Source organism: Nycticebus coucang, chromosome 5 (genome assembly GCF_027406575.1).
Source record: "Nycticebus coucang isolate mNycCou1 chromosome 5, mNycCou1.pri, whole genome shotgun sequence".
Classification (NCBI taxonomy): domain Eukaryota; kingdom Metazoa; phylum Chordata; class Mammalia; order Primates; family Lorisidae; genus Nycticebus; species Nycticebus coucang.
The window spans coordinates 52063501-52087953 of record NC_069784.1 but is presented as its reverse complement, the minus strand read 5'-3'; positions in this window follow the sequence as shown (position 1 = coordinate 52087953).

Sequence of the window (24453 nt, the reverse complement as noted above, 5' to 3'; positions counted from 1 at the left end):
CAGGCAAGAATGTCCACTATTGCCACTATTATTCAACATTGTGCTGGATGTTCTCACCAATGGAGTCAGGCAAGAGAAGGCTATAAAGGGCATGCAAATGGGGGAAAAGGAGATCAAACTCTCACTCTTTGCTGACAATATGATCTTATATTTAGAAAACCCCAGAGACTCAATTACATAACTCCTGGAAATGATGAGGAAATACAGTAACATCTCAGGGTATAAAATCAATGTCCACAAATCAGTAGCCTTTGTATATGCCAATAACAGCCAAGATGAGAAGCAAATCAAGGACACAATTCCCTTCACAGTAGCTTCAAAGAAAATGAAATACTTAAGAATATACCTAACAAAAGAGGTAAAAGTTCTTCTCAAAGAGAATTGTGAAACCTTAAGAAAAGAAATTGCAGAAGACACTAACAAATGAAAGAACATACCATGCTCTTGGCTGGGAAGAATCAACATTATTAAAATGTCTATTCTACTCAGAGCAATCTACAGATTAAATGCAATCCTCATTAAAATACCAACATCATATTTTGAAGAACTGGAAAAAACAGTAACTTCATTTTGTATGGAACCAGGAAAAAACCTGCATAGCTAAGGCTATTCTTAATAATAAAAACAAAGCTGAAGGCATCACCCTACCAGACTTCATGCTATATTACAAGTCCACAGTAACCAAAACAGCATGATATTGGCACAAAAATAGAGACAGACATATGGAACAGAATAGAAAACCAAGAGATGAAACCAGTCTCTACTTGCTGTCTGATCTTTGATAAACCAAACAAAAGTATACACTGGGGAAAAGAAACCCTATTCAACAAATGGTGCTGGGAGAACTGGATAACCACACGTAAAAGACTGAAATTCCACCCACACCTTTCAGCACTCATAAAAATTGACTCGAGATGGGATAAAAGACTTAAATCTAAGGCACAAAACAATAAAAATCTTTGAAGAAAGTGTGGGGAAAACTCTTGACAATGTTGGACTGGGTAAAGATTTTATGACAAAGACTTCAGCGGCCATCACAACAACAAAAATTAACAAATGGGACTTAATTAAGCTGAAAAACTTCTGCATAGCTAAGAACACAACTAATAAAGCAAAAGACAATCTTCAGAATGGGAAATGATATTTGCAGGGTATGACAAAGCGTTGATAAATAGAATCTACAGGAAGCTAAAATTAATCAACAACAACAAAAAAGTAAACAATCCCATCTACCACTGGGCAACAGATATGAACAGAACCTTCTCTGATGAAAACAGACAAAAGGCTAACAAACATTTGAAAAAATGCTCATTGTCCCTGATCATCAGAGAAATGCAAATCAAAACCACCCTGAGATATCACCTAACTGCAGAGAGAATAGCCCACATAATGAAGTCTCAAAGCTGCAGATGCTGGCATGGATGTGGAGAGAAGGGATCACTTTTACACTGTTAGTGAGATTGCAAACTAATATAACCTATTCGGAAGGAAGTAGAGAGAATCTTAAAAGAACTCAAACTAGACCTCCCATTTGATCCTGCATTCCCATTATTAGGCATCTACCCAGAAGAAAAAAAATCATTTTACCGTAAGGACATTTGCACTGTTTATTGCAGCTCAAATTAGCATTACCAAATTGTGGAAACAACCTAAATGCCCACTAACCCAGGATTGGATTAATAAGCTGTGGTATATGTATACCATGGAATACTATTCAGCCATTAAAAAAGATGGAGACTTTATATCTTTTGTATTAACCTGGATTGAGTTGGAACACATTCTTCTTAGTAAAGTATCCAAGAATGGAGAAGCAAGAATCCAATGTACTCAATTCTAATATGAAGGCAGTAGATGATTTAATATATATCCTCATAAGAGAAAAACTTCAATCAATTCAAGATGAGGGGCAGGAAAATGAGGGAGTGGAGAGAGGGGAGGAGGGAGGGAGTTAGGAGTTATGGTGTATGGCACACACCTCTTGGGTGCAGGAGACAATTATAAGACAACTTCTAAGAAACAGAAGCAGTGTAACCTAATTTTTTGTACCCTCAATGAATTCCAAACAATAAAAATATTTATTTAATAAGTTCATCAATAAATGAGAGAACACACACATTAGAATTATTAATTATAACAGAGGATTATGGTAAAAGGAATTGGTAAAAGGTAAAGAAGAGCTCAGACAACTCAATGATAAGAAGATAAACAACTTATTTTTTAAATTGGTATTTGAATAGATACTTCACAATAGAAGATAATATGAATGACAAATAAATGTATGAAAAGATACTCAACATCATTAATGCCGTGTCTGAAAGCAGCAGCTGCTACTTTACCACAGTCAATTGCAACGTGGAAATGCAGGCTTAGTGCTATTAAGTATTCTAACTTTTCCAAAAAAGATACAGATTCAGTTTTTACCTAAAATCTTTCCTTTTTCAAAGTCTGAATCAAATTCAAAATATTTTTAAAATATCACATAGGTCAAACAAAGCACATGCGCAGAACTATGGCTTGTTTGTGACTTCCATTAGGAAGTCTAGGTTTTCTATCCGGAGAGAGACATGATAGAGGGTGACTTTTGAGAAGATGTTTCTGGCAGCAGTGTGCACAATCTAGGCTGGAAGGGAGAGGGTGAAGCCAGGGAGAACAAGCCGCAAGCCCTCTCCTTGGGGAGGAGAGGAAAGGCCTAGGGTGAAGGCATGAAGCAGGGTATGCCCCATTCAATCCTCCCTCCATAAATGAACTGGACAAGGCCCAAGCAGAGATGGAATCTCTGTAGCATCATTTCCCCAAGGAACCCAGCACATGCTGTCTCCATTCAAAGACCACTCATCTACTGACATTTGTCAACGCCACTCAGCCAAGATCCCACCCCCTGAGATGCCCGAGGGACCTCAGCACTTTCTATATGGCACTAGTGAGGGAATCTGCCTACCAGTCCCAGAACGGTCATTGTTCTGTTACCTTAAGTAAACGGCAGGAGTGTGGAGGCTGCTCCACCTGGGTACCCAAGGGCAATCCTCTGGACAACCAGCCCTTCCTCTCAGATAAAGTAAAGGAGCAGTAAGAAAACATTTGCAAAGCACCCCCACCACCCCGCCACAGTTTGCAGGGGTGGGGAGGGGGTGCCCTGTAAATTATTAAGAATACTGACTTGAGCTAAAGGGAGCCATGGAAACTTCATTATTATGCGTGGAGTGCGGTTGTCTTTAGAATATTCTGCTTGCTTGGTTTCTAATTTCCTTTTCTTACCATGAGTCTTTCTTCCTCATAAATCCTTGCATCTCAATGTTCTGTTCTTTCCTCTTTTGTGTTCTGAACTAGGAGTTCTCACAACCCCTCCAAGGTTAATCTACTCCTCCGAACACCGCAGGCTGCAGGTGGTACAGTGCACGCAAACGGCTCCTGAAGGCAGCTGACGCCCTCCTGCCCTCACCCTCTGGAGGGCCGGCTGCTCCAGGGACCTGTCAGGGAGGGAAGGGAGGAGGGCGCGGGAGCGGCTGTTGGGAGAGCGAAGTGGGCAGGGAGTCCTCCCACTCTTCCCTCCTCCTGGTCCAGCTGCCCAAAGAAACACTCTCCAGCTGTTTTTCTAGAACAAATCAACCAGGCACCAAGGAGCATTTTGTTAATCTGACAGCCGGCTGATCACCGAGGCAGGACTTCCGGTCGCCCCCCTTCGCCCCCCAGCAATGGCACTTATCCCAGAAGAGGCAGCAAGTGCCCTCTAGTGGGGGTGAGACTCACCCTGAGAGGCACATTCTCAGATCCTGCCTGAATTGGGTACTCAGAGGCTTAGCAAATGACACCAAAAAGAAAAAAGAAAAGGGAGGAAATAGAGAAAATAGGCAAATAGGCGATTGGAGTCTTCATCTCTAAAAACCAGAGAGAAAGGCTGCCTTCGTATCAGGAGGAGTCTAACGTATGGTGCACCATTGTAATTAGGCCACACTTCTCAGCCAAAAGCAGCACGCTGGGGAGGGGCCAGCAGTGACCTCTGAGTAGGAGTGTGAGTGTGTGGTGGGCTCCACTGGCCGGCTCTAGGAATCTGTTCCCTGGTACAGAGAGTGCCAGACCTCAATTTGCTCCTGCCCCCTGCTCCTGCCTTTGAAATGTGTTGAAGCAGATACAGCTGTTTAAACTGGCGTCCTTGTTTATCTTTGGGTTCCCAGGACCTAATATTTAAGTACCTGAACTGAATGTAAATTGCTGTAAGCTTGTTTACTGCAAAATAATAGAAAAATTTCAGGGGATAGTGGTTGGGGCCACAATTCAACCATTCTGATTTCTCATACAAACTACCCTGCTCCCCAGTTTCCGCCAGATATTAAAAGGAGGAGGATGGTGCTGGACTTAATATTTCATGCCCTGAGGTCAACATAATATAATGGGGAAATCTTGGCTTTTGGAGTCAGACTAAACTGGATTTAAATATGAGCTCTTCCATTAACTACTAGTTGTGGGATCTGTAGCGGTTTAAAAACTTGTAGACATCGATTTCCTCATCTTTAAAATGGAAATATTAGTATCTATGTTAGAATCTATATATTTTGTTAAAAATAATGTAAACCATTTAAGTCATGCATAAGCATGTTTAATAGCATGGAAATTTTATGGTATTTTAAGTACCAAAAAAAGAAACATTATACAATGTCACCATTTCATAAAATGGAATAACACCATTTTGGGGGTGTCCCAAGTTTTCTGCATGTTTGTGCCCATCGCTACCACATACACATAACCCCATGTTGGAGACATGTGGGCCCACCTAGTACTTGGGTCCTGCAATGCCAGCGTTCTAATTTGGCCAGACTGAAGAGAAACTCAGGCATGGAGGGCAGGTGTAACATGTTTTATTCAGCTCAAGGGCAGCTGGTGAGCTAAGATATGTGGGAGGTCCACCCTGGCTCCTGGCAGCTAGGGAGATAAATTATACATCACAATCTGCATTCCACAATCCACCCAAGAAAAAGGTCCTGTACACCTTTATACCTAGAACAGAAGCAGCAACATGCCAGCTGCACTTGCACAAGCATGACTTCACTGTACGCTACTATGGCTACCTAGGAGCACAAGGTGCCTTCCCATAGGTGAGAAAGCCCAAACACTTTTCTTTACCCTCAGGTCCCTATCCACTTTTGCTGGGTCTCTTCAAGACCACTCCCTCCGTGATCGCTATTGCTTCCTCAACGGAGGAGTCGCTGCATCTTTACCATTACTGCTTGCTCACATTTTCCCCAGAAAAGCACGGTCTGGAAAAAAAAAATAATAAAAATTTAAAAAAGCACCATCTGAGAGTTCACATTCCAACCCCCACAATGAAAAATACTGGTGAGCGAATGAATAGCTGCCTTACACTTTCAGGTTTATACACATTGAGCTAAAGGGAATTAATTTAATCTAAGACACAAGAGACTTAGCACTGTCAGAAATTAGTATTTAACCAGTAACTATCTTGTTTATAAAATGATAGAGAAAATGTACTAGAATGGACAGTCTATTGGTCTGCTGTACTCTATTGTTAGTAAAAACTGGTTCAACCCTTTGGAAAACTATCTATCAAGAGTCTATAAAACAGCATACCGTGTATACCAGTCATTCTACACCTACAAATCTATCCCAAGAAAATAATTTAGAATACGTAAGAAACTTTATGCATAAAGATGTTTACCATACTATATTTATACCAGTGAAAAACTAGGGAATAAAGACTAGAAAAAGTAACTGCTCAAGGAATAAGTATATTATGATATAACCAAAGGTTGGAACAATTACTTAAATTGTGGCAAATGGTCCCCCCAAATGGCTGCCAACATTATGAGTGATCTTTTTATTTGAATATTCACCTCAACATATAAGAAGTGAGAATAATTTTGAATTCAGTAAAAATAAGGTTTACTATTTTTTTGATTCAACCAATATTTTATTAAATTACTTATATGGCCAACTCACTGTGTTAAGTATTGTGTGGAATTCACATAAAGGAGATGTAGTCTAGTAAACGCTTGATTTTTGTTCCATTTATTTGTTCCATAATAAGATTTAGTGAGCAGTGAGTTTTGAAAATTATAACACTTTTCCTGTATTGAAAAGGACTTACAGGCTTGTACATTGGGGTTTAAATTACATGCAAAATTGTGCGTGTGTGTGGCATGTGGGTGCATGTGTGCATACATTCATTCCTTTTTTTCTGAGAAGAGGTGAATTATTTTCTGAATTCTCAGAAAAGTTCAATGACCCCCAAACATTAAAACTTATGTGCACAATGCAAGATAAGCTTAGAACTGTAAGAGAGACTCAAACAAAGGGCTCTTTCTGCCCCAGGCCCTTCAACTGCCTACATGGCACTTGGAACTGGGCTACATGCTAAGAACCAAGTATTATACAACGTAAAAGAACATAAGCCTCAGGATTAGAAAGCAATTTTAAAAGTTAGTGTTAAACAGTTCAGTGTTACAGAAAAGAAGGTAATAGTTGGTAACTTCTGAAATAGGAAAGACAACTCTGAATAGAGTCTTGAAGGACTTGTAGGGCTTGTGCGATTGGACTCAAGACAGTGCATCCTAAACAGAGCTACAGAGGAGGCTATGAGCAGGAAATGGCCAGGGACAGAAGCTCCTTGCATCCTTTGCCAAGGGGCTTTTAGACCCAAACATTTTGCAGCCCAACTGTTCTTCAGCCCAGTTCCTAAGGTTGACACCCCTGTTACGCATTGATGGGTGGGCCAGAAAAAAAGCTTTACTATTTTAAAAAGATAGGCTTTGGATTAGGTAATCTCTAATATCACTTGTCACAGGTTGGGTTCTTTGGAAGCAGATGTTGAGTCAGAGTTTGGGTTTAAGATGCTTATTTGGGATCAACACTTGTGAGAGGAAAGAGGCTTAAGCAGCAGCAGAAGTTAAGCTGCAGTACAGACCCAAGGAAACATCAGCCACTCCACTCAGGAGCTCTAGAGCAGACACTTCGCACAAGAGTATGCCACATTGGGTCAGAATGGCCTGACCTTTATTTTGTCTCCTCGTTCAGTCACCAAATGCAGGCTGCATGCAAAAGGGCATGACCTCAGATGAGGTGGTCTTTTGCGCTGACGCCAAATCCCAAACAGCTATAGCTGGTAGCTGTCTGCTGATTACACTCCTCACAGCTGGGCAGCAAGCCTTTCCTGGAAAGATCTGGGTGATGCCTTTCCATATCTGCTACTTCTCTCCTAGGTCTGTGTCCTTATGCTACAATTTAATGTGCTTATTTATTGAACAAACATATTAGCAATGATAATGTTATATAGCATCTTTATAATGCTTTCACATATGGCACACTTCCCTAATTCATAGTATTGAACCAAGGAGAAGACTCTTGAGGGATTTTTTTTAAAGCCCTGCACATATTTTTGTGACATCTGCATTCACCATACTTCAGTAAGAACATTTCACCTAAGAGCAGTTAAAACTGTGAAAAAGTTTGTTTGTGCTTCCCTTTCTCAACACATCACTTTCTCCCTGCTAGTAACTTCTCCCTTCCCTCATACACAGCTATTGTCCTAATACTGGTAAAAAGTCCCTTCACTCATTGTGAGAGCCTACCCCAAGCTCCTCTTCATGTAGTTCCCTCTCTTTTTTTCTGCAACTGGCTAAAGTTAGAAAATGACCAATACATTCATTCATGTATTTTCTATGACAAATGACAAGGCACTATTCTTCCAAACATCCTCAATTTGAAACTCATTTCAATAGTGAGCCCTAGATATAATACCAAAAGCAACAGACAAACAAAAATAGACAAATTGGACTTTATCAAAATTTAAACTTCTGTGTATCAAAGACTGTTATCAATGGAGTGGAAAGGCAACCCTTTGGGAATGGGAGAAGGTATTTGCAAATCATATACTTGATAGGGACTGGTATCTAGAACATATAAGGAACTTCTACAACTTAACAACAAAAAAATCCAATTCAATACTGGGCAAAGGATTTGAATAGGCATTTCTCCAGAGAAGAAGTACAAAGCCAAAGAGTACATGAAAAGGTGTTCAACATCACTAATCATTAGGAAAGTTGTAAATCAAAGCCAATGAGATACCACTTCACACATCATTATAGTAAAACAAAAACAAAACAAAAAGTAGCCAATGTTGATAAGAATGTGAAGCAACTGAAAGACTTGTTCATTGTTGGTGGGAATGTAAAATGGTACTGCTACCATGGAAAACATTAAAGTGGTTGCCGAAGAATTTAGACATAGAATTACCAGATGATCCAGTAATTCCACTTCTTGATATATACCCCCAAAGAACTCAAACAGACATTTGTGGATCCATGTTCATAGCAGCATTATTCACAATAGCCAAAAGGTAGAAATAACCTAAATATCCATCGATGAATAACTGGGTAAACAAAATATGGTATATACGTATGATGAAATATTCTTCAGCCTTAAAAAGGGAGGAAATTCTTATATCTGCTACAGCATGGATGAACCTTGAAGACATTATGGTACATGAAATAAGCCAGAAACGAGAAGGGCAAATATTATACGATTCCACTTACATGAAGTACCCAGAAACTCATAGAAACAGAAAATAGAAAGGTGGTTTCCAGGGTCTAGGAGGAAGAGCAGAATAGAGAGTTACTGTTTAAAGACTACAGAATGATGAAAAATTTCTGGAGATGGATAGTACTGACAGTTGCACAATTATGTGAATATGTATGTATATTTAATGTCACCAAACTCTATACTCAAAAACAGTTAAAATGGTAAATTTTTGTTATGTAAATTTTATCACAATAAAAAAAAAAGAGAGAGAGAGAGAGAGAATATCACTGGCTGGCAAGGCTGTAAGGCCAAGGCATATAAGCTCAATGAAAGCATGAACTACATGGCATAAAAGCTAGAATTTGAAATTAGACAGTCATGAGTTCTAGTTGTTACTCTGCTGATAAATATAACCAAAGAGGCCTTGAATAGCATATTCCATCTTCCAAAGCGATAATTTCATTGTCTCTAAAATGGTGTTAACTATATGTACTGTAATGGACTTTGCCTATCCAGTATCCATGTCCCCTACTTATAAAAGGATGTCAAATTCTTTATTGAACAAACATATTATTCTTTATTGAACAAACAAACCCTTTGCCCATAAGGTTTGGTTGACTGAATCTACTCCCTAGACAAGAGATAGGGAACTTTTTCATAAGGCCACATTCAAGAAACTTCAATCAGATACATTTTAAAATGTACTTTAGTTTGTAAAAATGTAAGTACTATGCACTTAATAATTTCAAAAGCTAAAAACTATTTGCTAATTTTAAAATGAGCTAATCTGCTTTTTGTTGGAAAGCATTGGATTATTCAGTTGCAGCATGGAGGGCTGCAATTTCACTTGATCGTCTAGATGGGTCTCAGTCACTTGTGACCTAAAGGGTGTCTTGATTTGTGTTAGGTAGGAGAATGTAGATTTGTAGCACCAAGTGGTTAAAAAGCTAGAAAACATTTTTGGGACATGTTGCCAAAGGTGTGGGTGTTCTGCATTTTTCCAGATTTCAACTGGATCTTTCTTAGCATCAAACAGTGACTTTAAAATGTCATCTGATGAGAGCTCAATCAATTCCATCTGTGGTTCTTCAGGAACCTTAGTGATATCAATGAGGTGAGGCTGAAATGTTAACTTGATGTCACAATTCTCAAAGTCAGTGAACCTTTCTTTGTATTCTCCAAAAATAGGTCTATAATAGCTGCATATTCTTCAAATGATTCACATATATCATCCTGCTCATCAGTGACCTTTACAACCTGGGGAATATGTTCATCCAAAATTTCCCTTTGAGATCTCACCTAACATGCACAATGTGAGGGTGTTTGGCACACCCCCTGGGTGGAGGGCTCAACTACAATGTGAACTCTACCTTAGAAATGAAAACACTGGGGTGGCACCTGTGGCTCAATGGGTAGGGTACAAGCCCCATGTACCAAGGGTGGCGGTTTCGAGCCTGGCCCCTGCCAAACTGCAACGACAACAACAAAAAGAAATGAAAACACCGTGCTAACCAGTTTGGATGTATGCATTCCAAAATGTATATAAAATCAGCACATTGTACCCCATAAATGCATTAATATATATAGTTATGAATTAATATAAAATAAAATTAGCGATCACAATAAGTGTCATTACTCTGTAATGACAAAGATATAGTGGATGTACCTTAAGTGTAATATTAATAAATATATCTTAAATTTATTTTCTAATAATTAAAAAAAGAAATGAAAACAATGTAACCTAAACATTTGTACCCTCATATTAATCTGAAATTATATATAATTATAATAATAATATAATTATATATATAATTGATAATATATAAATATATATTAAATTATATATTATTACATAATTATATTATTATATATTTATATATTATAAATTATATATATAATTATATATATAATTTATAATCTTAATTTATATATATATATATATATATATATAAATTTTTCCCTTCTGGGTAGATGCCCAGCAGTGGGATTGCAGAGTCATGGATTAATAAACTGTGGTATTTGTATACCATGGAATACTACTGAATACTACTCAGCCACGAAAAAGACAGAGACTTCACATCCTTTGTTTTAACTTGGATGGAAGTGGAACATGTTATTCTTAGTAAAGCATCACAAGAATGGAGAAATAAGAATCTCATGTACTCAGTTCTGATATGAGGACAATGAAGGTCCTAGTACACAAGTGGGGGTGGGAGATAGGGAGAGTTGAGAAAGGGAAGGAGGGAGGGTATGGGGGGTCGTGGGATAGGGTTCACTTTTGGGGAGCAGGACACAAATATAAGAGGGTCCTTATCTAACAAAAGCAATTAATGTCACCTGCTTCAGTGTACCCTCAATGAATCCCCAACAACAACAAAAATTCCCTTTGAAAAAGAAGTGTTTTGAAAAAAGAGCTTTTCTGAAATGCTTGGATGTTTTGCCACATATCATATATGGACTATTTTATTTTGCAAAGAAATATTCAAGTTGTTCAATTCGACAAGGTATCACACAGAAATGCTATATTACTATAGAAATCTTTCTTCAGTAATTTGCATTGCTTGATTCTGTTATTCATAAAATTTAACTATCTGTTCTCAGAGATAAAATTTTGGTTAATACCTGTCCCTGCAACAGTCAACACACTTTAGAATGCTGGGAAACTTATACTGAATACCTCATTATTTAACTTTAGCATGTTCCAAAACTAATGATACTCCGTTCCATTTGCGTGAATATAGTTAATACTTCTTAAAACTTGTAAAGTGTCAGTTAAAATAGTAACTTTAACACAGATATTTTGCTGATTTATGATATGATGAAAAGAAATGAGAGCATCTGAATCTGTTAATACTTTTTTATCTGTGCAATAAACCCTTCATGTTTTCCTGTCATGGAAGGTGCACAATCTGTACATACACTCACTAAATTTACCAAATTCAGTACAACTCATGACATTCATCTTGAAAGTTGTTAAAAATATTTATTCTGTATGTTTCATTCACAAGAGTGTCCAAAACAAGTAACTCTTCATAGCAAAGAAAATCTTTTGTTATGACCCAAATGAAGTATAAAACCTGCAATTAGTGGTGTCAGCTGATTCATTCAAAGCAATTGAATAATATATATTTTCCTTTAGAAGTATTGCATGAAGTTGTTCTATTAAGTTGAAGGCTAATTCATGCTGCCAATCAGTTATAGTTCTCTTTGACAGAGGCAGTTGTTTCTATTTTGAAATGTTATCAGGGTCTAAGCATGCTACAACTTTGCCAATGCATTCTTTCACAATTTCTACATCACTCAATCGCTTCCTTTTTTTCTTGCATATATAAGCTACTTTATAAGTTGCTTCAGTGACATTATTTCTAGGTCCTACTGCTGCTTGAAAGAATTTTCTTTGCTTTTTTATTTTTTAATTTCTGCAATATAACCTTTCAAACATCTCTCTCTAATTTAAAATGTGTGGCAGTTATGAGTGTTACAATGCTGATGAGCATTGAATTTGTTTAATGTTGATATTGCAGTATCACAAAGCAAGCAAATCATCTTGTCTTTACCAGAAACAAGATAATATTGCAATTCCCAATCCTTATTTAAAAATCTATTTTCTTCCTTTTGTGGTCTCTTGGTCTTCTTTGACATGATGGGCTGTTGAGTAGACAGAATTAAAAAAATACTATTGAGCTGTGCAACCATTCACAGATTTTGCTTTGAACATGAACACAGTGCAACATCACCAAAAGCTGATAACAGACTGGCATACTTAACCCCCAAAATCTCACCAACCAGCCTCATGTGGTAGTGGTACCAGTCAGGTAGAAGAAGTTAGAACTAAAACAGAAGAGTAGCAGCCGTCAATTTAGCCCTTATGGCTTACAAATGTTCTAATTGTGCTGGTCAATCTGGGAAGATTATTACATTGAAACTCATTTTATTCTTTGGTATTTTTTAAATATGTTCATTTTTAAATGAAATATAAATGAGATGAAAATATACTAATAAAAATAAAAGGATTTGTTCTGTAAAATTTGGATCCAGTGACAAGGACGTTCTTCAGGACCTAGAAGGCCAAATGTGGTCTTAAGGCTCTGAGTTCCCCACCCCTGCTCTGGACATGGGAGGGCTTATGACCCAGGTCTGATCAATCAGTACATTCCCTCCCTCTGAACAAGGCAGCTGGTTCAGGAATGGGCTTGAAATCAAAAGAAGTCCAACAACAGAGCTAATCCCAAGATTTTGCTGGAGCAGCCTGAAAGAATTTTCCTCTTTTAACAGGGGCTGCCAACATGATAGAAGGTAATTGGGGAGCTATTGTCAGCCATTTGTGACTATGAGGATAAGCCTACCAGAGAATAAAGAAAACAGAGAAAAAACAGAGCCAAGAGATGAAGAGAGTGAGACTGGATCAAAATAGCACTATCTAGTCTCTGGACTCAGCAGCTCCTGAAGTTCACATCTGTCCTTTTTTGGTTACATGAGTAAGTATGTTTGATTTTTTTGTTTATGTCATTCAATTGTCCTTTCTGTTCCTTGCAGCCAGAAAAGTCCTGACTAATGCACTTACCTTGCTGTGTTGTTGAAAGAAGTAAATGTAATGATTATAGAGCAGCCTGGCACATCATTCTCTGTCCTGTTCATCTCTAAATACCACCCAGAACATGGTTAAGTGTCCAACAAATTTTGTTGGGTGCATAGAAAGAATCATGAGAACATAAAATTTCCAATGCCATGCACACGTTATACAAAGTCAGAGTATAAACCCAGGAAAGCCTTGTGCTGCCCTGAGTAGTGAGTTCCCTCCTTTATGAAGCTGAAATGGGCACAATGTGCCAGCAGACGAAAGCTCTATTAGTATAGGCTCATCACTTCAGCCAATTACATTGAACACTCATTTAGTGCCTACTATGTACAAAGTGCTGGTGAAAGAACAGTGGGGAACACAAGCAGACACTTGCAATCAAACACATGATAAGGGTTATTAGATGATTACTGCTATGGTTTGAACATATCCCCCCAAATTCACAGGTTGGAAACTTAATCTCTAATGCAACTGTGTTAAGAGGTGGACCTTTAAGAGGTGATTAAGGCATGAGGGCTCTGCCATCATGAGTAGATTAATGCCATTATTTCAGGAATTCGTTTCTGATATAAAGAATGAGTTTAGCCCTCTTTCTTTTCTGCCATCTTGTATACTCTCTTGCCATCAGCCTTCTGCCATGCAACAACACCACACAAAGACCCTAGCCAAATGCTGACCCCTTGATATTGGACTTCCCAGCCTACAAAAAACCTGTGAGAAATAAATTTGCTTTCTTTATAAATTAAACAGACTGTGGTATTCTGTTACAGCAACACGGGAGATTACACAAAGAACTAGGTCATCTTAGCACTCTGGGAGGGCCAGGCAGGTCATTCGCCTAAGTTCAGGAGTTGGAGACCAGCCTGAGCAAAGTGAGACCTCGTTTCTACTAAAAATTGAAGAACTAGCCAAATGTGTGGTGATGGGCTCCTACAGTCTCAGCTACTCAGGAGGTTGAGGCAAAAGGATTGCTTGAACCCAGGAGTTTGAGGTTGCTGTGAGCTATGATGCCACGGCTCTCTACCCAGGGCAACAGAGTAAGACTCTAAAAAAAAAAAAAGGAGATCTGTCACTCTGTATGGAACCATACAAGGCACTTCTGGGTGGAAGTGGCATTTGAGCTGATTTTTGAAAACAAGCATGCATGCACACTAACATTGCCAGGAAAAGAATACCTAGGATAGCAGAAGAGTAAGCTCCTTCAGCACTCCTACATAAATTAGCCTTTGCAAGTGGGGAAGGTATAATTCTTTTTAATAAGGCATTAGTCTGGTTTTTTGTTTCCACCAACTTTTTCCACTCCCTATACTTCCTCCTTTGGAAGAAAAAAATCTTCTCTTATGGCAAATAATGTAATGAACTAATATAACATTAGTTCAAAAAGCATCACATCAAGGTATAATATGATTCTTGTAATTATTTGACAAATAAGCTCTGCAGCTAGAGGAGGGAGATGAATTGCTTTCCACGTGATTTAAGGGATGCTGAGCACATACCTGTAATACAGCTAATTCTAGGACTCAGAGAAGTGCAGCCTTTCAAAGACCAATGTCTCATTCATTTATTCTACCAAAAGCTCTTAATTTATCCATAAGGCAATGACTGTGGGGTTAGATGAGTAACAATAGATGAGATCCTTAAAACCACCACATCTCACCTAAAATGGACTATACCTGCAAAAACTTTATTTTACTAAGGAAGTAGCTATAATTGCTACCAAAGAAGTAGAGTGATTTCAGGCACTGAAAACAATAAGGTACCAAAACAACACTGAAGGTGATCTGACAGGAAGCTAGAGAGACTCCAGAACTCAGTAGCATTTGGAGTGAGAGTCTGAGAATCTTGATGCAATAATGATCCAGAATGCCCTTTTCCCTTATCTAGTCTATGGATCCTTTAAAAACCAATTCAGTACCACTGGACTTGGGAATTCTATTCCTGGGTATATGCCCAAGAAAACTGAAAACATGCTCACTAAAGACTTGCAAACAAATGTTCATAGCAACGTTCTTCATATATCCCACAGGTGAAAACAACTGAAATGTTAATAGATGAACAAAACGTATATCCTTATGATGGAAAATTACTCAACCATGAAAATGAGGTAGTTATGATATGTATAAACTTTTAAAACATTGTACTAAGTGAAAGAAGGCAGACACAAAATGCCACATATTGTATGATTCCATTTATATGAAATGCCTAAAACTGGGAAATCCATAGAGACAGAAAGTAGGTTATTGGTTGCCAGGAGCTTAGAGGAGGAAAGAAGGGAGAGTGACTGCAAATAGGGTTGAGCCTTTTTTTTTTGGGGGGGGGTAATTAATAAGTTCTGGAATTAGATAGTGGTGATGATAGAACAATTTACACTAAAATGGAATTGTATGCTTTAAACGAGTGAATTTTGTGGTATATAAATTATAGCTCAATTGAAAATTTAAAAAAAAATTTTAAAAACATAGGTTTTTTTTATAAAAAACCTAAACTTCATGAAGTTCCAACTTCATGAAGACTTCCTTAAACCTCCTGGTTACAATTAACCACTGTGTTCTGTGTGCAGCCCTTAGATCACACTTTCACTGTGGAAAAGCATTATTTTTTTTTTCTTTATTGTTGGGGATTCATTGAGGGTACAATAAGCCAGGTTACACTGATTGAAGCATTATTTTTTTTTAAACACACCTGCTGCCTTTGATGATTGTGAGTTCTTTGGAGGCAGGACAACGTCTTGTCTATGTCTATATCTTCAGCAGGGCACAGTGCTTAAAGCTCAGTACGTATTCAGAAATACATGTTGAATTGAAGAGATTATTTTCTAAGACTTTATAATCTATAGAAATATTGAGCAATCCATTTTTAATATAATAAATATTATTTATATAGTGTGTGTAATACTTGGTGATATAAAAATGAAAGATGCATCATCTCCACCTTTGAGGAACTTACACGTTTGGTGAAAATAAGTATATTTACATACCTACAGTACAAGGCAGAAAATAAGTGCCAGGTGAATGGCTAATATCTACACCTCATAGTTCAAAGAATTAAAAGACCGCCTTGGGGTGACAGGGAAGACTTTGTAGAGGTATTGGCATGAAAGTGAGCTTCAGGGATGCAACATATGCTAACATGAAATCTTCAGCTGAGGCAGACTCCAGGAAAAAAAAAAAAAAACACTTTCAAAGCAAGTAAAAAGTGGTAAGAAGAGGTGAAGGGGTAGACAATTCTTAAATTTTCGCCCATACTGATGGCATAAAGTGATGCTGAATTGGAGATCAGAAACATTTTTTGGAAAGGATTTCTTTGGAGAGAGAGTTATTAGGTTTGAAGAATTCTACCCTCATTAACTGGGGCAGGGTGGATGAGAGGGAAGGAGGGAAAAGAGAGAGAGAAAGGGGGGAGAGGATAGGAAAAGAGGGGGAAGAAGGGTGATAGGGGAGGAAAGAGGTGCAAGGAAGGGGAAAGAGGTAAAGAGAATTCACTCCTTAAATCAGACCAAGCACAGGACTTTGATGAACCATTTGCAGAACTTAATGTGTGGCTGCTACAGTTTGAGGGACACAGGGGACTGCTGACAGGGTCATCTAAATCAGAGGCCTGAGGTGTGGGATGGAGCTGCACTCACAGAGTTTACCTGGGTGATCCATGTGCGGGAGTGAAGTGTCTCAGTAGAAGACAGCTGGAGATGAAATTGCTCTGGATGCCCAGGGATGGTGAATGGGTAGAGGGGAAGGAAGGTCTCAGAGCAACCCATGAAATTCTCTGAAGAGAGAAATCAGCTTTGAACATCTGCAAAGTCCAGAGAGGACCAGACTGGTCACCTCCCCAGTACTAGTCAACTAAGATCTTTGCTAAAATCCCTTTACTGCTCTGCCTCCCCAAGCTTCAGACACTGGAGGGGTTGAAGGCAGCTTTAGAAAGATGGGAAAAGAATCATCAGAGGAGGTAAGAGAGAAGAAAGAAAGAGCCCCATTACTTTCAAATTTCAGACTTCGAACTGATGGACAGTTTGGGCTGGAGGAGTGGAGAAACTTCAACTTTAAATTAAGATTGAAGTTATAATCCTTACTTCAAGGATATAATCCTTACAAAAGGACTGTCTTTTTAATTGTAATTGTCCCTTTTTTGTTACTTAGTGATTGAGTCCTTTTATTCCTTCTGAGAGACAACCTCTGTTTTTGTCTAGGGGCAAGGAAGAAATGAATAGCCCCTTGGTGGTGATTTAAAAAGAGAGTGGAAATCAAAAATGAATTTGTTTTAAGAACCCATTCGACCAGTTGTTCATGTTCAATATAAACAGTACAGGTAGAAATAGGAGAAGGACTCCTGAGCAAAAAAAAGGGATACAGGTAGCCAGATTCAAGATCTATGCGGAAAAGGACACAGACAAACTCTACCTCTGTGGTGGAGATAGAGAGGGGGAATGAACCAATTAGATGGGCTTCTAGTGCCAAATTAAAGAGTCACTTAAATAATGGAGTACAATTTCAGTATTTTTTTGTATTTATTTTACATAATATATTTTAAGTATTTGAGATCACTAAAACTAAGTATTTGATACTTTTTATTTACGTATTTTAATTGATAAGTAAAATTGTATGTATTTATTATATATAACAACATGATGTTTTGGTATGTTTATGCATTATGAAATGGCTACATCAACTTAATTAACAGATCCATCATCTCACATAGTTATTTTTTTGTGGTTAGAACACTTAAAAACCTACTCTTAGCATTTTCAAATACACAATTCTATATTGTTATTAACTGTAGTCACCATAATGTACCATAGATCTCTTGAACTTACTCCTCCTGTGGAATGAAAATGTTGTGTCTTTTCTTTTTTATTAAATCATAACTTTGTACTTTAATGCATTTATAGGGTTCAGGGTACTGCTTTGATATACAACATGAAATGCTGACATTGAACTGAGTAACACATCCATCACAATTATACTCATTTCTAAATAGTTTTGAAATGTACCATTGCATCATGCACGTTAGGTGAGGTCCCCCCAAATATCCTCCCTCCTCTAATATCTCCCCTTCCTTCACCCCCCCCCTTTCCTTCTACTTTCTGGACTATAGTTATGTTTTGCCATTCGTATTAAGTGTGTAGGTGGTTATATATTGATTTCATAGTAGTATTGAGTACATTGGATACTTTTTTTTTCATTCTTGAGATACTTTACTAAGAAGAATATGTTTAGCTCCATCCAGGTAAACATAAAAGATGTGAAGTCTCTATCTTTCTTTATGGCTGCATAGTATTCCATGGGAGTACATATACAACAATTTGTTCATCCATTCATGGGTCTATGGGCATTTGGCTATTTCCATGCCTTGGCTATTATGAATTGGGTTGCAAAAAAGTTTGGGTCTTTTGATCAATGTCTCTCCAATCTCCCAGCCTCTGGTAACACCATTTTACTCTCTATTTTTATGAGTTTGACTTTTTTTACACTCCACATATAAGTGAGATCATGCAGTATTTGTCTTTCTGTGTCTGACTTATTTCACTTAACATAATGTCTTCCAAGTTCATCCACACTGCTGCAAATGATAGGTTTTCTTTCTTTTGGTGGCTGAATAGTATTCTATTATGTGTACTGTGGGTGCCAAAAATGAATACACATTATAAGAGATGTTCTCTGTGAATTACTTATTATCTTATGGATATACTTTGTGCACCTCTTGTAATTGCAGAAATCAAACATGACTGGCATTTGTCTTTTGTGATTGGTATATATTGAATATTACAATATAAACACAGTTTTTTTTTCCTTTCTTAAAATGTGTTTACATTTTTTGGCCCCCTCTATATATACCATATTTTCTTTATCCATTTTACACTTAAGTCAATTCCGTAATTTGGACATTGTGAATAGTACCACAACAAACATGGGAATGCAGCTCTTTGACATATTATTTCCTTTGGATATAGACCCAGTAGTGCTAAACCATTGCTAAATCATATGGTGCTGTAGTTCTAGTTTTAGTTTTTTGAAGGGCGTCCATACTGTTTGCTATAATGGCTGTACTAATTTACATTCCCACCAATAGCATACAAGAATTCCTTCTTCATCCTTAACAACACTTAACTTTGATCTTTTATATAATAGCCAAGATCTTTTATATGATAGGGAATCTCATTGTAGTTTGGATTTGCATTACCCTGATGATTAGTAATACTGACCATTTTTCACATATCTGTTGGCCATTTGTGTGTCTTCTTTTCAGAAATGTCTTTTCAGATCTCTTGCCCTTTTTAAAATTGGGTTGTTTTCTTACCATGAAATTGTTTGAGTTCCTTCTATATTTTGTATATTTATCATTTATCAGATATATGGCTTGCAAATATAATCTGCCATTCCATAGGAATGTCTCTTCACTCTGCTGATTGTTTCCTTTGCTGTACAGAAGCTTTTTAGTTTTTTGTAATCCCATTTGCCTACTTTCACTTTTGTTGCCTTTGCTTTGGGGAGTCATATACAAAAAGGCTTTGCCTACATCAATGCCATGAGGATTTTCTCCTGTTTTCTTCTAGTAATTTTACTTTCCAAATTTTTCATTTGAGTTGTTTTGTATGTGGTGTGATATGAAAAATCTAATTTCATTCTTTTGAATGTGAATATCCAGTTCTCACAGCACTATTTATTGAAGAAGGTGTCCTTTCCCCATTTTTGTAAAATATCAATTGAACATAAGTGCGTGGATTTATTTCTGGGCTCTCTATTCTGTTCTGTTGGTCTATGTGTCTGTTCTTATGCCAGTACCATGCTATTTTGATTACTATAGGTATGTAGTAGATTTTCAAGTCAGGTAGTATGATGCCGCTTGCTTTGTTCTTTTTGCTCTAAATAGGTTTATCTATTTGGGGTCTTTTGTGGTTCCACACAAATTTTGGGGTTGTTTTTCTATTTCTTTAAAAAATGTTATTGAAATTTTGATAGAGATCACATAGAATCTGTGCTTTGGTAATACGGATATTTTAATCATATTAATTATTCTTTGGTAATATGGATATTTTAATAATATTAATTATTCTAATACATGAACACAGGATATCTTTCCATTTATTTGTATATTTTTCTATTTCTTTCATCAATGTTTGATAGTTTTCAGTGTATAGCTATTTCACCTCCTTAGTTAAGCTTATTCCTAAGTATTTTTTCTTTTTTAGCTATTGTAAATAGGATTACTTCCTTGATTTCTTTTTTGAACAATTTGTTGGTAATGTATAACAACTATTGGTTTTTGTTATGTTGATTTTGTATCTTGCAACTTTACTGAATTTGTTTACTAGTTCTAATAATGTTCTGGTAGGGTTACCTTTTATTTCTTCTTATTGTCTGATTGCTCTGAGTAGGACTTCCAATGTACTGTATTAAACAGAAGTGGTGAGAATAGGAATCCTTGTGTTTTTCCTGATCTTCAAGGAAAAGTTTTCACAGCACTATTACCTCACAGCAATGTACTTTCACAGTAATGTACCTCAACACAGTAAAGGCCATATGCTTTGTATAACGTATGGCCTTTATTGTGTTGAGGTACATTCTTTCTGTACCTAATATATCGAGAGATCTTATAAGGGAATTATGAATTTTGTTGAATGCCCCTTCTGAATCTATTGAGATGATCTTATGGTTTTTGTCTTTCACTCTATTAATGTGGTGTATCACATTTGTTGAGATGTGTAAGTTGAACCATCTTTGCATCCCTGGGATAAATCCCACTTAATCATGGTGAATGATACTTTTAAAGTACTATTGAATTCAGTTTCCTAGTATTTGATTGAGAACTGTTACATCTATGTTCACCAGGGATATATGGCTTATAATTTTCTTTTCTTATAGTATCCTTGCCTGGCTTTGGTATTAGGATAATGCTGGACTTATAAAACGAGTTTGTAAGTTTTCCTTCTGTCATAGTCTGTTCAGGCTGTTACAAAAAATATCTTAGACTGGGTAATTTATAAACAACAGAAACTTTTCACTTACAGTTCTAAAGGCTGGAAAGTCCAAGATCAAGGATCCAGCAGATTTATCTTTAAGAGCTTACTTTGCTTTAAAGAGGTGGTCTTCTTGTTGCATCCTCACGTGGTGGAAAGGCATATGAGCTCCCTTCAATCTCTTTTTATAAGGCCACCACTCCATTCACAAGGGCTGAGCCCTCACAACTTCATCATTTCCAAAGACTCCTACCTCTTAACACTATCACATTGGGGATTAAGTTTCCACATATGAATTTGTTGGGGGGAACACTGACATTCATACCATAGCACTCTGCTCTTCAATTTTTTTGATGAATTTGAGAAGCATCATTATTAGTTCTTTGAGTAATTGGTAGAATTCAGCAGAAAAACCATCAAGTCCGGGGCAGCGCCTGTGGCTCAACGGGTAGGGCGCCGGTCCCATATGCCGGAGGTGGCGGGTTCAAGCCCAGCCCCGGCCAAAAAAAAAAAAAAAAAAAAAAAAAAAAAACCATCAAGTCCTGGACTTTTCTTTGATGGGAGAGGTTTTATTATTGGTTCAATCTCCTTACTTATTATTATTCTGCTCAGATTTTTTTTCCTTCATCAAAAAACTTTTATTTTTTTCTTTTTTGCTTTTCTACATTTTTTTAAAATTTCAGATTAATATGAGGGTAAAAATGTTTATGTTATGTTACATTGCTTTCATTTCTAAGGTAAAGTTCAAATTGTAGTTGAGGCTTTTATGATCCCACAAATTGCCCTCCCTCTTCACCCCTTACCTTTCTCTCTTCTCCCCACTTCTTCCTCTCCCCTTCCCCCTTGCTAGACTATACTTCTCTAAAAGAATACTTTCTTTCCTGTGGGCATATAATTGTTTATGTATTGGTTTCATATTAGTATTGAGTACATTGGATACTTTTTTTTCCATTCTTGAGATACTTTACTAAGAAGAATGTACTTGAACTCCATTCAGATAAACACAAAAGATGTGTATAGTATTCTCTGGTATACATATACCATAGTTTGTTAATCCATTCCTGGGTTGATGGGCACTTGGGTTGCTTCCACATCTTGGCATATGAACTGAGCTGAAATAAACATTCTAATGCAAATGTACTTGTGGTAATACAATTTTTTTCTTCTGGGTAGATACCTAGTAATGGAATTGCAGGATCAAATGAAAGGATCACTTTTAGTTCTTTGAGAATTCTCCATACTTCTTTCCATAAAGGTTGTATTAGTTTTCAATCCCACCAGCAGTGCAAAAAAGTTCTCTTTGCTCCATATCCATGCCAGCATCTGCAGATTAGGATTTTTGTGATGTGGGCAAATCTCACAGGAGTTAGGTGGTATCTCAGAGTGGTTTGATTTGCCTTTCTCCCCGGGCCAATGAGCATTTTTTCATATGTCTGTTGGTCATTTGTCTACCATCTTCAGAGGAGTTTCTGTTCAAGTCTCTTGCCCACTTATAAATAGGGTTGCTTATTCTTTTCTTGTTGATTAATTTGAGTTCTCAGTAGATTCTAGTTATCAGCCCTTTGTCAGATTCATAATATGCAAAAATCTTCTCCCATTCCAAAGGTGGTCTGTTTGTTTTAGTTGGGGTAACCTTAGCTGTGCAGAAGCTTTTTACCTTGATCATGTCCCATTTATTTATTTTTAGTGTTGCTGCAATTGCCAAGGGGGTCTTTTTGATAAATTCTTTTCCCAGGCCAATTTTATCAAGAGTTTTCTTCACAATCTCTTCTAGAATTTTTATTGTTTTATGCCTTAAATTTATCTCTTATCTAGCAACAGTTAATTTTCGTCAGTGGTGACGGATGTGGGTCCAATTTTAGTCTTCTACATGTGGGTAACCAATTCTCTCAGAACCATTTATTTTTTATTATTTTATTTTATTTTTTTTTTATTGTTGGGGATTCATTGAGGGTACAATAAGCCAGGTTACACTGATTGCAATTGTTAGGTAAAGTCCCTCTTGCAATCATGTCTTGCCCCCATAAAGTGTGAACCATTTATTAAACAGGGATTCTTTTCCCGCATGCATACTTTTGTTGGTTTTTCAAAGATCAGATGGTGATACGTGGCTGGGTTCATCTCTAGGTTCTTTATTCTTTTGCATAGTTTTCTATTTTTGTGCCAGTACCATGCTGTTTTGATCACTACAGACTTACAGTACAACCTGAAGTCTGGTAATATGTGCCTCTAGATTTTTTTTGTCTTAAAATTGTATTGGCTATACAGGATTTTTTCTGGTTCCATATAAAGTGAAGTACATTTTTTTAAGTTCTTCACAGTATAATGTTGGTGCTTTGATGGGGATTGCATTAAGTCTATAGATCTCTTTGGGTAGTATAGACATTTTAACAATGTTGATTATTCCTAGACACAAGCATGGTATGTTCTTCCACTTGTTAGTATCTTGGGCTATTTCTTTTCTCAGGGTTTCATAGTTATTTTATAGAGATCCTTCACATCCTTTGTTAGATGTATTCCCAGGTATTTCATTTTCTTGGAGTTACTATAAAGAATATTTTGTCTTTAATTTGATTCTCAGTTTGACTGCTATTGACATACATGAAGGCTACTGATTTGTGGATATTGATTTTGTATCCTAAAACATTACTATATTTCTTGATCACTTCTAAGAGCTTTGGAGTTGTGTCCCTGGGGTTTTCCAAGTATAAGATCATGTAATCTGCAAAAAGCAAGAGTTTGAACTCCTCTTCATTTGAAGACCCTTGATCTCCTTCTCTTACCTGATTGCTTTGGCAGGGACTTCTAGCACTATGTTGATAGCAGTGGCAAGAGTGAGCAACCTTGTCTAGTTCCAGTTCAAAGTGGTGGAAATGCTTTCAGTTTTATTCCATTCAATATTATATTGGCTTGTGGGTTTGCTGTAGATGGCCTCTATCAGTTTAAGAAATGTCCCACCTATCCTGCTTTTCTTAAGTGTTCTTATCATAAAAGGGTGTTAGATATTATCAAATCCTTTTCTGCATCAATTGAGAGAATCATGTGATCTTTGTTTTAATTTATGTGGTGAATTACATATATAGATTTAGATATGTGGAACCAACCTTGCATCCTTGGGATAAAACTCACTTGATCATGATGTGTAACTTTTTTAATATGTCACTATATTCTGTTTACTAGGATCTTATTGAATATTTTTGCAGTGATATTCATTAATGATATTGGCCTATAGTTTTCCTTTTTTCTTGGGTCCTTTCCTGGTTTTGGAATCAAGGAGATATTTGTAGAATGTGTTGGGGAGGATTCCTTCCTTCTCTATGATTTGGAATAGATTATATAATATAGGTACTTGTTCCTCTTTGAAGGTTTGGTAGAGGCCAGTGTGGTGGCT